Source organism: Enhydra lutris, unplaced genomic scaffold (assembly GCF_002288905.1).
Source record: "Enhydra lutris kenyoni isolate GAN:26980312 unplaced genomic scaffold, ASM228890v2 scaffoldscaffold40, whole genome shotgun sequence".
Lineage (NCBI taxonomy): Eukaryota > Metazoa > Chordata > Mammalia > Carnivora > Mustelidae > Enhydra > Enhydra lutris.
In genome coordinates this window covers 11,600,847-11,613,105 of record NW_019154124.1, presented here as the reverse complement: position 1 = coordinate 11,613,105, position 12,259 = coordinate 11,600,847, and the positions used below count along the sequence as shown (strand labels likewise).

Here is a 12,259-nt window from a genome sequence, read left to right as displayed (position 1 = left end):
GAAACCCACGAAGCTAGAAAATAGACACTAAAACTCTGCAGACGAGTGTTAAAACTGGTGCAGAAAAGAAATCCACATCAGTATGACTAATTACCAACAGAAACCAAACAGGTCAAACATATAAAATATCTCCTTATTATTCCCACTTTTCAAATATCACATCATGGCATATAATTGACAAAACCTAGTAAGTAGCAAGAAACCCAGCAGTGGAGCTTCCAAGTTAGTGAACACGTTGATGTACTAGGAGGATGAGGTGCCCCCCAGAGAGGGCGTGGAAGCTCCCCCCACCCCCATTCTTTATTCTGTGCATCTCTTCCATTTGGCTTTTCCTGAAATGTATCCTTTACAATAAACTGATTATACAAGCTGAATCTAGAAGTTTCTGAGAAGAGCATTTGAGTTCCTACCAGGGCTTCTTGCAATGCAGTACACTAACAGCTGCAATCAAATGCAATCCTATCACACCTTCGTGATGTTTCCCTCGGCCAGAAATATACTAAGGATCTCAAGAATAGAAGCATTGAGCAAATTATGGCAAGACAGAGCCACATAAAATACTCACTGGATTTTCTCGACAAATATGCTAATGCAGCACCAGCCAGCAGAAAAACTTATAGTGTTGTTGTGAGGATGTTTAATATCACACAGATTGGAATAGAATGGAACCTGTCCCCAGTTGGTGGAGTCACCACAAAGTAGTGAAAACATCAGTAACCATTGTAGTTGCCATAACACAGAATTGTATCAAAACCAACTTGTCATCTAAGCTATTCTTACTACTCATGGTAGCACAAATAAAGTACACTTGAAACTTAAAAAAAAAAAAAAAAAACTAGCACCACAGAAATCGAAGAAATGTAGTCTTGGTTTATCTCCATCTCTGTCTCCACACACCGTCTATGTCTCCCCCAACAATGGGGAGGAGGACATGAAGTTTGTTAGGGTCAACTCACAACACCTCACAAGGAAGTTTTGTTCTTGTTGTATTTCATTCGGTGTCAATGTCCTAGCTGACTTGAATTAAAGAGATGGATTTCGTGAAGTTGGTGAGGGAGGGAAAAGTCAGCAGTTGACCCGCAGTCCACGAATCTGCATAAATGTGATGCTTTCAAGTAAGACACAAAATCCAGCTGACCTAACAGATGACTTTCTCTTTTCTGTATTGCTACATAAATTTATTCCCTTTAAAGTACATTATCAGTATGTTTAAAAAATTCTTTAGAAGCTGAACTTGGACTGTGGTAACACTTCAATTCTTAGTTAAAAGAGAGATCAAAAGCACAGGGTACCTTTTGAGTTGTTTCCCACTGAAAGAAGAGATAGGTAGAGAAATGTGGGCAAAAAACATAACTAACATTGGAAAGCATACAAAGATATGGTTTTAGCTTTTCAAAAAAAACAAAACAAAACAAAACAAAAACAAAACCCAAATATTTGAGGTGATCACAAATATTCATGTTTTAAAATATTATTACAAAAATACTGCCTATGAGTATTACACAGCACCCACATTTGGTTAATCACCAATAATCCATTCATCTAGTCGATGTCCAGGCATGGCCGGTCCACTGCCTACACCCCAGCCTACAATTTGCTTTTTACAGTCCTTTCATTTGAAAGTGAAAGTCAGGATCCTTGCCAATAAAACAACCACCTCCAATGTTTTCAATATTGCTACCATCACCCTGGCAACACAGAAGACAGGACATAAATAGTTGCTCTGCCAAACATATCTCTTGCCTTGTTTTACTCGTGGGAGTGAGAGTTGTCAAGGCAAGTTTATACCAAAGTTAAAAGTAAATTCTGACTTACAAATGGCCAGATTTTCTAAAAAGTGCATCCGTGTTTTATGTGGACCATTAAGTGGAAGTGTAAATAAAATATAAACTCTATGAGGACCAAAAAGATACTTGTGTTTTTCCCCAGCCCTGAGCAGAAATAAATGCTCTGTAAATTACTCAGTGGATTAATTTGTTCAGAGCAGGCATGGGTTTCTCAAGTCAAAGCATATAGTTCGACATTATTTACATCACTGTGCCAGTAACATTAAAATATAGCTTTTTAAGATTTTTTTTATTTTTAGGTGAACTCTCTGCCACATGTGGGACTCGAACCCATAACCCAGAGATCAGGTTTCGTGCTCGACCGACTGAGTCAGCCAGGCACCCCTAAAACACCTTTTAAAAAAATCATAGTCCAGAATAATTTTAGATGACAGAATTATAAATGGGTGCAGAGATTTAATTAATTAGTTTCCAGATGAATTGTCTTGTATATAATTGGACATAATATTATAGAATACCATCGATGCTCTGGACACTGAATTGAGTGCTTTTTATATTTTGTAGCATTGTAGGCCCCTCCCCATCCACTCCGTGCCACATGCAACAGGTTATTTTGCAGATAAAACCTAGACTCTAATCCAACAGCAGAATTGAGCAAGGTTACTCAGTTCGTCAGAGGAGGGCAAGACATGAACCCCGTTCATCAAAGCCTCCACCCCTTTTCGTCCCCAGACTGCCTCCCTTGGTCTCTGTCCTCAATCTCTAGAGTTGTTTGGGCCTTTCTGGAGTTAAAAAGCTAATCTAGCAATCAGACTGTTGTACTAACCTGGCTTCACTTTCTTAGGATACCTGCCATCATCTCTCCCCAGTAGCGATTTTGGCACCTTTTCCATAACTCATAGACTTCCCACTTTGAAAGAAGAGGGACAGTGGGAAGCAGAGCAGTCTGGGGTTTCTTGCATGTTTAGGGAGAGTCTTTTTGAAAGTAGAACTGGCTTTTTGTAAATGGTTTGAGAGAAACATGTGTATGGTAGATTTTGTGTCACCCTAGAAGGAGTCTAACCTGATATTCAAGAAGCCATTCAATGAGAGCATAAGAGGGCGGGGGAAACAACGCAGTACATCACTGATCTCCCCAATGAGGAAATAGGGTGGCACAGTGATATTTAGAATCAGATTCTGGCTTGAATCTTGACTCCATTACCTACCAATTTTTCTCATTTGGATAAATGATTTAAAGCCTGATTTCTCTTCTCTGTAAAATGGCAAATTAAAATATCTGGGTTTCAAGGCTATTGGGGACTTAACTGATAGCTTATGGAAGCACTTTGTAAATAAGGAAGTGCTACCAGTCAATTAAACATTCTAACTTCGGCTCAGGTCCTGATCTCAGGGTCCTGGGATCCAGCCCCACATCAGGCCTCCTGCTCAGCAGGGAGGGAGTCTGCTTCTCCCTTTCCCTGCTGCTCCCCCTGCTTGTGTTCTCGTTCTCAGTTTCTGTCAAATAAATCAATAAAATCTTAAAAAAAAAAAAAAACAAAAAACAAGAATGCATGAAGTGTGTATTAGCTTGGGCTGTTGTAACAGAATACTATAGAATGAAAGGCTTAAACTATAGACAGATATTTCTCACAGTCCTGGCAGATGGGAAGTGTAAGATCAAGGTACCAGCATGGCTGGAGATTTTTCTAGTAAGAGCCTTCTTCTTGGCTTTGGACAGCTGCCTTCATGCTTAGTCTTCCATGTCAGTGTGGAGGGGGGTACTGTAGTGTCTCTTCTTTTAAGGACACTAATCCTATGATAAAGCCCCTATCCTCATGACCTCATTCAATCTAATTATATCTCAAAGGCCCTATTTCCAAATAATATCATATTGGTGGTTAGAACTTTAACATAAGAATTTTGAAGCAACACAGTTACAATCCAAACAGAGCAGGAAATAGTGAGTGGCTCTTGAAACATAATGGAGATTAATAAATTCACCTATTAAAAAAGAACACAAACTCCCTATCAAGGTGACTACGTAGCAAATACATTTACTTCTCCTTCTCTAAACCTCTATGAAAGGTCAAAGAAATACATACCTAAAAGATTCAGTTATTATTGGAAGACTATAAAATAGAATAAAAAAAACAAAGCGGGGGCACCTGGTGGCTCAGGTCATGATCTCAGGATCCTGGGACTGAGACTCATGTCTGGGCTCCCTGCTCAGCAGGGAGTCAGCTTCTCCCTCTCCCTCTGCCCCTTCTCCCTTGCTTGTGCTCACTCATTCTCAAATAAAGATCTTAAAAAAAAAAAAAAAAGCTAAATCCAAGCTATCATTCCCACCAACAGCAAAGAATGGTAAAGAGATTCTGAAATTCTCTAAAGGGAGAACCTTCAAAATAACCCCATGTTAGGGATGTTGGAAACTGGAAGGAGGGTCAGCTTAGAAAAGGAGAAAAAAATACAACCGCTTTTACAGGAGTGAGTGATTTCAGCATTAGCCTCCAGAATTAAGGTTGAAACAGGAGTTAATGCACAGCGTAAGGTCAGTTAAATGGTATAGTTAACACCAATTTGGATATAGTGTGATTGGGGATTGGTGGCTATGCCCCTCCCAACCTTTATATTGGGAGCAAGAGAGAGATTGGATTGCCTCATTTTCAATATTCTCATGGGTCAGATTCTCTTCACGCTGCTCTTGACGAGGAACAAAATCGGTACCTGCTAACTGGGAGGTTCCAGAAATCGCCCTCTACAAATCCTCTGCATCCGGCCGCATGCTTCTAAAGCCAGATTCTAACTTCCACCAGATGGCGCCAAACCACAGCCGGGATGGATTTAACTCCAGCCACCAAACCGCTGGAACAGGGGAGGCTGCAACAGGTCGGGCACTTACTAACCTTGCTAGAAAGCAAACCTTTACTTTATGCAAATCTGTATTTTGAAGGCAAACTTCTTGGCTGATGGCAGAATTTACTCTAGTTAGAACGAATCCTTCTTCTTCACTGCTTTTTTTTTTTTTTTTTAAGATTTTATTCATTTGACAGAGATCACAAGTAGGCAGAGAGGCAGGCAGAGAGAGAGGAAGGGAAACAGGCTCCCCGCTGAGCGGAGAGCCCGACATGGAGCTTTATCCCAGGACCCCGGGATCGACCCTGGGATCATGACCTGAGCTGAAGGCAGAGGCTTTAACCCACTGAGCCACCCAGGCGCCCCTTCTTCACTGCTTTTAAACATTTTACTTCCTGTTACAAACTGGGCACCTTTAAATGGAAAGGTCTGATGACACTGCCTGACTATTCATTTACCTACGGCTTCCAGGTTCCAAGTCCTTCTTCACCTGCATGTTCAGATACCTTTATTTATTTTTTTTAAGATTTTATTTATTTATTTGACACAGAGAGATCCCAAGTAGGCGGAGAGGCAGGCAGAGAGAGGGGGAAGCAGGCTCCCTGCTGAGCAGAGAGCCCGACGTGGGGCTCGATCCCAGGACCCTGAGATCATGACCTGAGCCGAAGGCAGAGGCTTCACCCACTGAGCCACCCAGGTGCCCTGAGATACCTTTATTGACCCCAAGACTGGATAAAGTTTATTTTCCGTTCCCTTTACTTTTCTAGTTTTTTAGTAATAATAGGCTTAAAGGACAATTTTGATTTAGTCCCAGAGTCAAACTTGTGTCAGTCAGCTCAGAGTATATTCTTGGAACACTGTCAGTCTCCATCTACATTCAACTTCATGTTGATTAGCCAAGCCCCCGGGGTTCATGTCCCCAATGTTCATTATGTTTAAAGTTCTTGAAAGGACGCTAGCCATGAATGAGCATTACAAGAAGCTTTGAACATTCAACCCTTACTTTCTCACTATGAGGAATCTGCTTCCTGAGATTTTGTTTGCGTTAGATAGACATTTACAAAGGCACAAACCTGTTTTTTCTATCCTCCTGTCCAGGGAAAGAGCAGGAGCTATCAAAATTCTGGCGGCCTGCTGCTGTTGAAGCAGCATTTGTTGAAAATATGTAAGGTCATACCTTACGACTTCATGCTCTGCGATGATCTTTACCAGCACCTGTGAACATGATAGGAATGCACAATTTATTCATCAAAACTTCTGTTTTCAATAATTTATTGTAAAGTTGGGTTTTGAGATTCCAATAGTCATAGTGAATTGTCATGGGTCTATTTCCACCTTTGAGGCAAATATTTATCCAAAAGTTAATGCTGAGATTTAAAGTGTTGTTAGAGGAAAAAATGAATCTATTTAATAAATAAAATGAATTTATTTATTTTATAAATAAGAAAATTGTGATGTAGATAGAACTTGTGGAAAATTACACTCAATTTGTAAAGGAGAGAGGACTAGAAGATAATGTTTCTTCATATCTCCTTACACCCTTTGTCTTAACCAATAATTTCACAGCTCATTTTATCAGGAGACTTTAGGGAGATTCACGATGCATCTGGTGCCAGGAGAAAAAAATCCTTCTGGTAGGTTTCTCCATTGGTTGTTTTTAATACAGATTAATCTGATTCCCATCTTTTGGTGTTTATTATCAGAGAGGTGACCTTTTTGTTATATCAGAGTATATTGGTCAAGACCAAAGCCACTGAAGTCAAACCTCATTGTGAATTTAGGCTCCTTGTTTTATTATATCTTGGACAAAGTAAACTCTTACTTAATCTCTCTGCCTGTCGGTTTGCTTATCTTCAGAAGGGGATAGCCACAGCCTCTCTTTTCATGGAGCTAGTTCGAGGTTGATTCCAATAGTGTGTTTATTTTTTTTTTTTTAAGATTTTATTTATTTGACAGAGAGAGAGAGAGCACAAGTAGGCAGAGCGGCAAGCAGAGGGAGAAGCAGGCTCCCCACTGAGCAGGGAGCATGATGCCAGGCTTCACCCTGGGAATCCCGGACCATGACCTGAGCCGAAGGCAGACACTTAACCAGCTGACCCACCCACGTACCCCCAATAGTGTGTTTATAATGTAGGATGAGGCATATGGTCTTCTCAACAGTGTTCGTTACTATTATTCCCATCGCTGAGATACCAGTCATTGCTGCAGTGCTCATCTGTTTATACCACATTGTCTAATCTGTACAAGGTGAATACAGAATTTTAAAATGTAATTGTAGGGGTGCCTGGGTGGCTCAGTTGGTTGAGCATCTCAGTCATGGCTCGGGTCATGATCTCAGGTGCTGGGATTGAGATGGGCCAGCTGGCTCCATGCTCAGCGAGGCATCTGCTTCTGTCTCTCTGCCTCTCTCTCTGCCCCTCCCCCCCAATAAATAAATCTAAAAAAAAAAATAAAATAAAATGGCATTGTAAACCTCAAGTGTTGGATCTCTATATCCTCACAAATGTATACACAATGAAACTGAGTAATGGATGAGAGGAGATTGGACCGCTGGAGACAGAGCAAAAAACATTTACTACGAAGAGCCGTGTCAGTGAGGAAAGAGTGTATTACTGTATTAGTGGTGAATTGGGACTCAGTAAATTTAGTTTACACTAATGGTTTATAATGCATGAGACTGTTTTACTCCCTTGAAAAACATTTTTCAAGTGTTTAAATTTCATTATTATATTTTCATTGGAATACACTAAGAAAATATTTACATATTCATATAGAAACTTCGAAGTTACCTTAAATTCCACCATCTGGAGAGACCCAGTTAAGTGCATGTGTGTGTGTATATGTTCTGTAAACTTTAAAGATAACATTTTGATATACATCCTTTCATACGTTTTTCTATACATCCACAATGATTTGAGGAGAATTAGGAGGAGGCCATATGGCTAACAAAGAGAACAGTGTTTAAGGCAGAGAAAACAGTAAGTGCAAAAGCCCTAAATTCAGAACATGCCTGGCATGTTTTAGGAACAGTGAGGTATGGAATGGAGCGGGAGTGGACACATGAATAGAAAGTGCAAACCAAAAAAATGTACCTCACTAGTCCGCTGAAGGTGATGGTAACTTACCTCAAAGTGGGGGCGGGTGGTGGAATTGGGAAAAGTGTGATATATTGGGGGAGGGATAGCTTGATGTGTTTTGAAGTGGTAGACAAAAAAATTTATGGATGAATTCAAAATGAGGCATCCTGGGGGTGCCTGGGTGGCTCAGTGGGTTAAAGCCTCTGCCTTCGGCTCAGGTCATGATCCCAGGGTCCTGGGATCGAGCCCTGCATCAGGCTCTCTGCTCCGCAGGGAGCCTGCTTCCTCCCCTCTCTCTGCCTGCCTCTCTGCCTACCTGTGATCTCTGTCAAATAAATAAATAAATAAATGAGGCATCCTGAAAGAGAGTAGCCAAGTGTGACTCCCAGGTTTGTGTGTGGGTCATCAGAGGACTAGGCCTGGCAGCTGCTGAGTTTGGAAAGAATACAGGGGAAGTGGGTTTGGTCAGGATTTGGGCAGGATTAGGGGTGCCATTCTGAACCTGTTAAGCTTGAGACGTATAGTACCATTCCAGTCGGAGACACGGAGTGTGTATGTGTTAACCTAAAATTCAAAGGAGACATTTAGGCTTGAGATAGAAATTTGGGAGCCATCAACACATAGATGGTTTTTAAGTTATCAGAATGTAAAAATCACCGAGAGAGTGTAGACAGAAAAAGAGTTTCATGGTCCGAGGTGTGGGGTAATTGAAACTCTGAGAATTTGGAGATAGGCTGCACAGTGAGCCAAGGAGGCTGAGAGGGAAGGGTCAGGAATCTGGAGAAAATTGAGAAAGCATGTGATGGAAATATTTTAAGGAGGGAGTGACAAAGCATGTTCAATGCTGCCTGTCGTTCAAATTGTCCAACGGAGAATGAACCAATGGATTCAGCCATGTGCAAGTCATTCACTGCCATCCCATTCTGTTAGAAATTCCTTTTGCAAGTACCTCCTCATTCTCAGCTAATGACCTGTTTTTGATGTCAAAACAGAAGCAGACAGAAGAGGATTTAGGCAATCCCCTATGTGTCTTGGCCCAGAGGGTACCCTCTTTCCTGTTACATGGAGAGCCTGTGGTCTTAACGGTGGCCAACCTGTCTACTTGATCAAGAGCCCATCCCCTCCTGACAACCCAAGAACATCACGTCAGCAATACTCGCTTCCAGCATTATTGTTTTCTTCATATTTTAGTATTCTCATCAGCATACAAATGTCTAGAAATAAGTTAATTGGTCAGGTCAACATGTACTTTTTTAAATGAAATGGTTCAATGATAATCACTGTTGTGTACATTCATAAAATCACAGATCTTCAGCTATTCTTTTAGTCTCAGAATCCATCAGTGTTGAGGTTTAACATGCTTTTAAACATGGCAAAAGGTACTGTCCTATTTCTGAGTTGGGTCTAAGTGTATATACATAACGGCAAGTATAGGACACTAGTTTGCAAATTATCACAACTGTCTGGTGATTGACTGAGATTTTGCTGGCATAGAGCTAGAGCAGAAGAGCTCTATAATTTTCTAGTTTTGGGAGCAGCTGCCATAAAGCATTATCTCTAATCCCACTATAACTTGCACCTGGAGTGGCCTGATCCTCTCTCTTACGCAATTCCTTCAGGCCAAGTATCTCGGATGTATTTTATGAGGGGCAAAGAGTCTATTTGCAGTTGTAGGCACTGGGCTGGGTAGTAGAGTTAAAACAGTGATTGATACCAATTTTTTCCCTAGGGTTTAAGTTCATGTAGGGGTATCAGCATTCAAACAACTCATTACAGTGCAGTGTGATTACCTCTTTATTGTTTAAATTTTCTTAAAGATTTTTATTTCAGAGAGCAAGAGCACAAGCAGGGGAAGGGGCAGCCAGAGGGAGGCAGAGGGAGAAGCAGGCTCCCCACTGAGCAGGGAGCCTAATGTGGGGCTCGATCCCAGGACCCTGAGATCATGACCTGAACAGAAGGCAGACGCTTAACTGACTGAGCCACGCAGGTGCTCCTGATTACTTTACTTTAATAGGGCATTATGGGAACACTTAGGAGGGACAGTTAACACAGCTTAGAAACTAAGGGAATTTGGTGAAAAGAACACTTACAGGTAGGGGGTGAGGCAGATCGTGGAGGAGCCAACAGAAAGAAGTTAGGGAAACCCTGAGGCCACATGGACATCAAGACCCATGGTTCTATTTCTGAACAAAAAGTGAAGAAACTAAAGCAGAAGTTAGAGAAATGGGGCACCTGGGTATCTCATTTGGTTGGGCATCAAACTCGTGATTTCGGCTTGAGTCATGATCTCGGGGTCATGAGATTGAGTCCCACGTTGGGCTCCATACTCATCACAGAGGCTGCTTGAGGATTCTCTCCCTTCCTCTATTTTCCCCCCGGCTCACACTATCTTTCTCTGTCAATAAATAAATAAAATCTTTAAAAAAAGAAAGAAAGAAAGAAATGGGAAGGTAAAATCAACATCCCAGCGTCATAGAAAAAATGAAAACCAAATTGAAAGTTAGAGATTGAGCACATTGACTTCCGAGGTCACAAAGAAGTTGATTTTTTAAAACCCTGATTACCCTGCATGAGGCACTGTGTGAGAAGTCATCTACCAAGGAATCCCTGAGAAGACACTTGTTCACCAGGAGGAGATGAAGGTTGAGGGCAAAGAGGACCAGCCAAACAAGAAGGCAAACAGACACAACACTCTACTGAGAGGACAGAGAAAGAGAAGCAGAGCTTTTCAGCCTTCTCATGGTCAGACTTCAAGGTAAAAGTTTTTAAGTGTTAAGGTTACAGCATCACTCCTGGCACTTGCTTGAGCTAAAACTGGCTTATCCGCTGGAGGTCCCAACAAGATCTTTAAATGTGAAAGAAATTAGTCAATAACCACAATACATAATCCACACAATGTCAAGCAATCAGGTCCTTCACTGAATTGAGGGGATGTTTTGGCATCCACAATCCATCCCATCTACAGCCACCCCAAGAATCGATTTTGAATCAAAGGTATTTCAGGCGGATCGTGAATGGTGAACTACATTTAGCGTTGAAAGCTGCCAGAATGGAATGTGCAAGGATCTAGTTTTTAGAGCTCTTACAAGGAACAGCTCCAGCCTTGGCAACCACGTGGCGTCGGCTGCTTGCCCAGAGTGCCCAAGGCCTCACCCTTCTCTGCCCATTTATTTCTTCCTTGGCGTCTGTTTCCTCTCCTCCTGTCAAGACCTTTTTTTTCCTTCCCCAGAGAGGACCTCATGTCAGCCAATTATATTTTAATTTGATTTCAGATAAGTGTGTTCTTTAGCCCAGGGTTACTTTGCATTTTGAGTCTGAACATAAATGTTCTTAAGAGAATTTCAGGAATTAGCAAGTAGGAAAACTTTGTCCGGTGAGAGGGTTCTTCCCATGGTCTCCAAAAGTGGCACCCCACAGATTCCAAATCTAGTTGAATTTAGGAACCTTCCAGTTAAAAAAGTCTCAAAGAAACATGGGATTATTGTTCTTTAACAACTGTGACACCTGTTATTGATAAACTGCCCCAAATCTATTTTCCTTTTCTCTGTAACAATACCCGATTTTTTTTTTAAAGGATTGTTAATCCCTCCCTCTGTCTCTGCGGTTTGTCTAGGGTTAACTCCAACCCTGGCTTCCAAAATGAGCCTATGATTCCAGCTTAACAAATTTGAGCATCAAATTTCCCTGGACTCAGTGATTAATTCATCACTGGGCAACTAGGGAGAGTCAGGAACACAGAGGCACATGGACATTTTCCAGAGCAGGGCAAGGCAGAGACCACAAAACTCGGAGCTTTGGGACTTTGCCTGGGATTGGAGAGGGAAGGAAGGTCTCTATTTCCCTGAGTTGATGACTGAACCACACGGTAGAAAGAATTACTTGCCATAAAGATGAGCAGACTCTCCCAAGATAAAGCCGGGATAAGAAAGTGAAGACAAGAAATAGGAGAAAGTGTTTGCAAGTCCTCATCATCTCATTTGAGCCACTGGTCTTTTCAGTTAACATGCATGAGTACTTCTTAGTCAGCTTTAGCTGTTACTTAGAACTACATCAAGCATCAAGGTGTTCCAATTTCTGTCTGTTTGACTGAACTTTTTTTTTTTTTTTTTTTGATTTTTTTTTTTTTGGGAGGGGGGGGGAGGGGGAGAGAGCATGAGCAGAGGGTTGGGAGTGGAGAGGGAGAAGCAGGCGCCCCTCCAACCAGGAAGCCCAGCTCGGGGCTCAATCCCAGAACCCTGGGATCATGACCTGAGCTGAAGACAGACATTTAACTGACTGAGCCACCCAGGCACTCCGACTGTGCTTCTCGATGAAGCCCTGAATCATGTTCCGTCCACAGTGAGGACGCCAGCTCGAAGGAGGCCAGACTGTGCCCTGACTCCCTTGCTGTCCTAAAACTTCTTCCCTCTGAACTCCAAAGCCTGATTTATTTTTAATGTTTATTTAACAGACATTGACACAGTCATTAATATTATCCCAACTACTTTATAAATATTAACACTTAATTTGTTTAACAATCTCATGAGGTACTTTCTATTTTCTGCCTACTTTTGTAGATGA

At 41.6% G+C, this 12,259-nt stretch overlaps 1 pseudogene; it reads left to right on the top strand.

The window, feature by feature from the left end:
* The first annotated feature begins 475 nt into the window (after window positions 1–475).
* On the top strand, window positions 476–717 carry LOC111155208 (annotated as a pseudogene).
* Window positions 718–12,259: the final 11,542 nt, after the last annotated feature.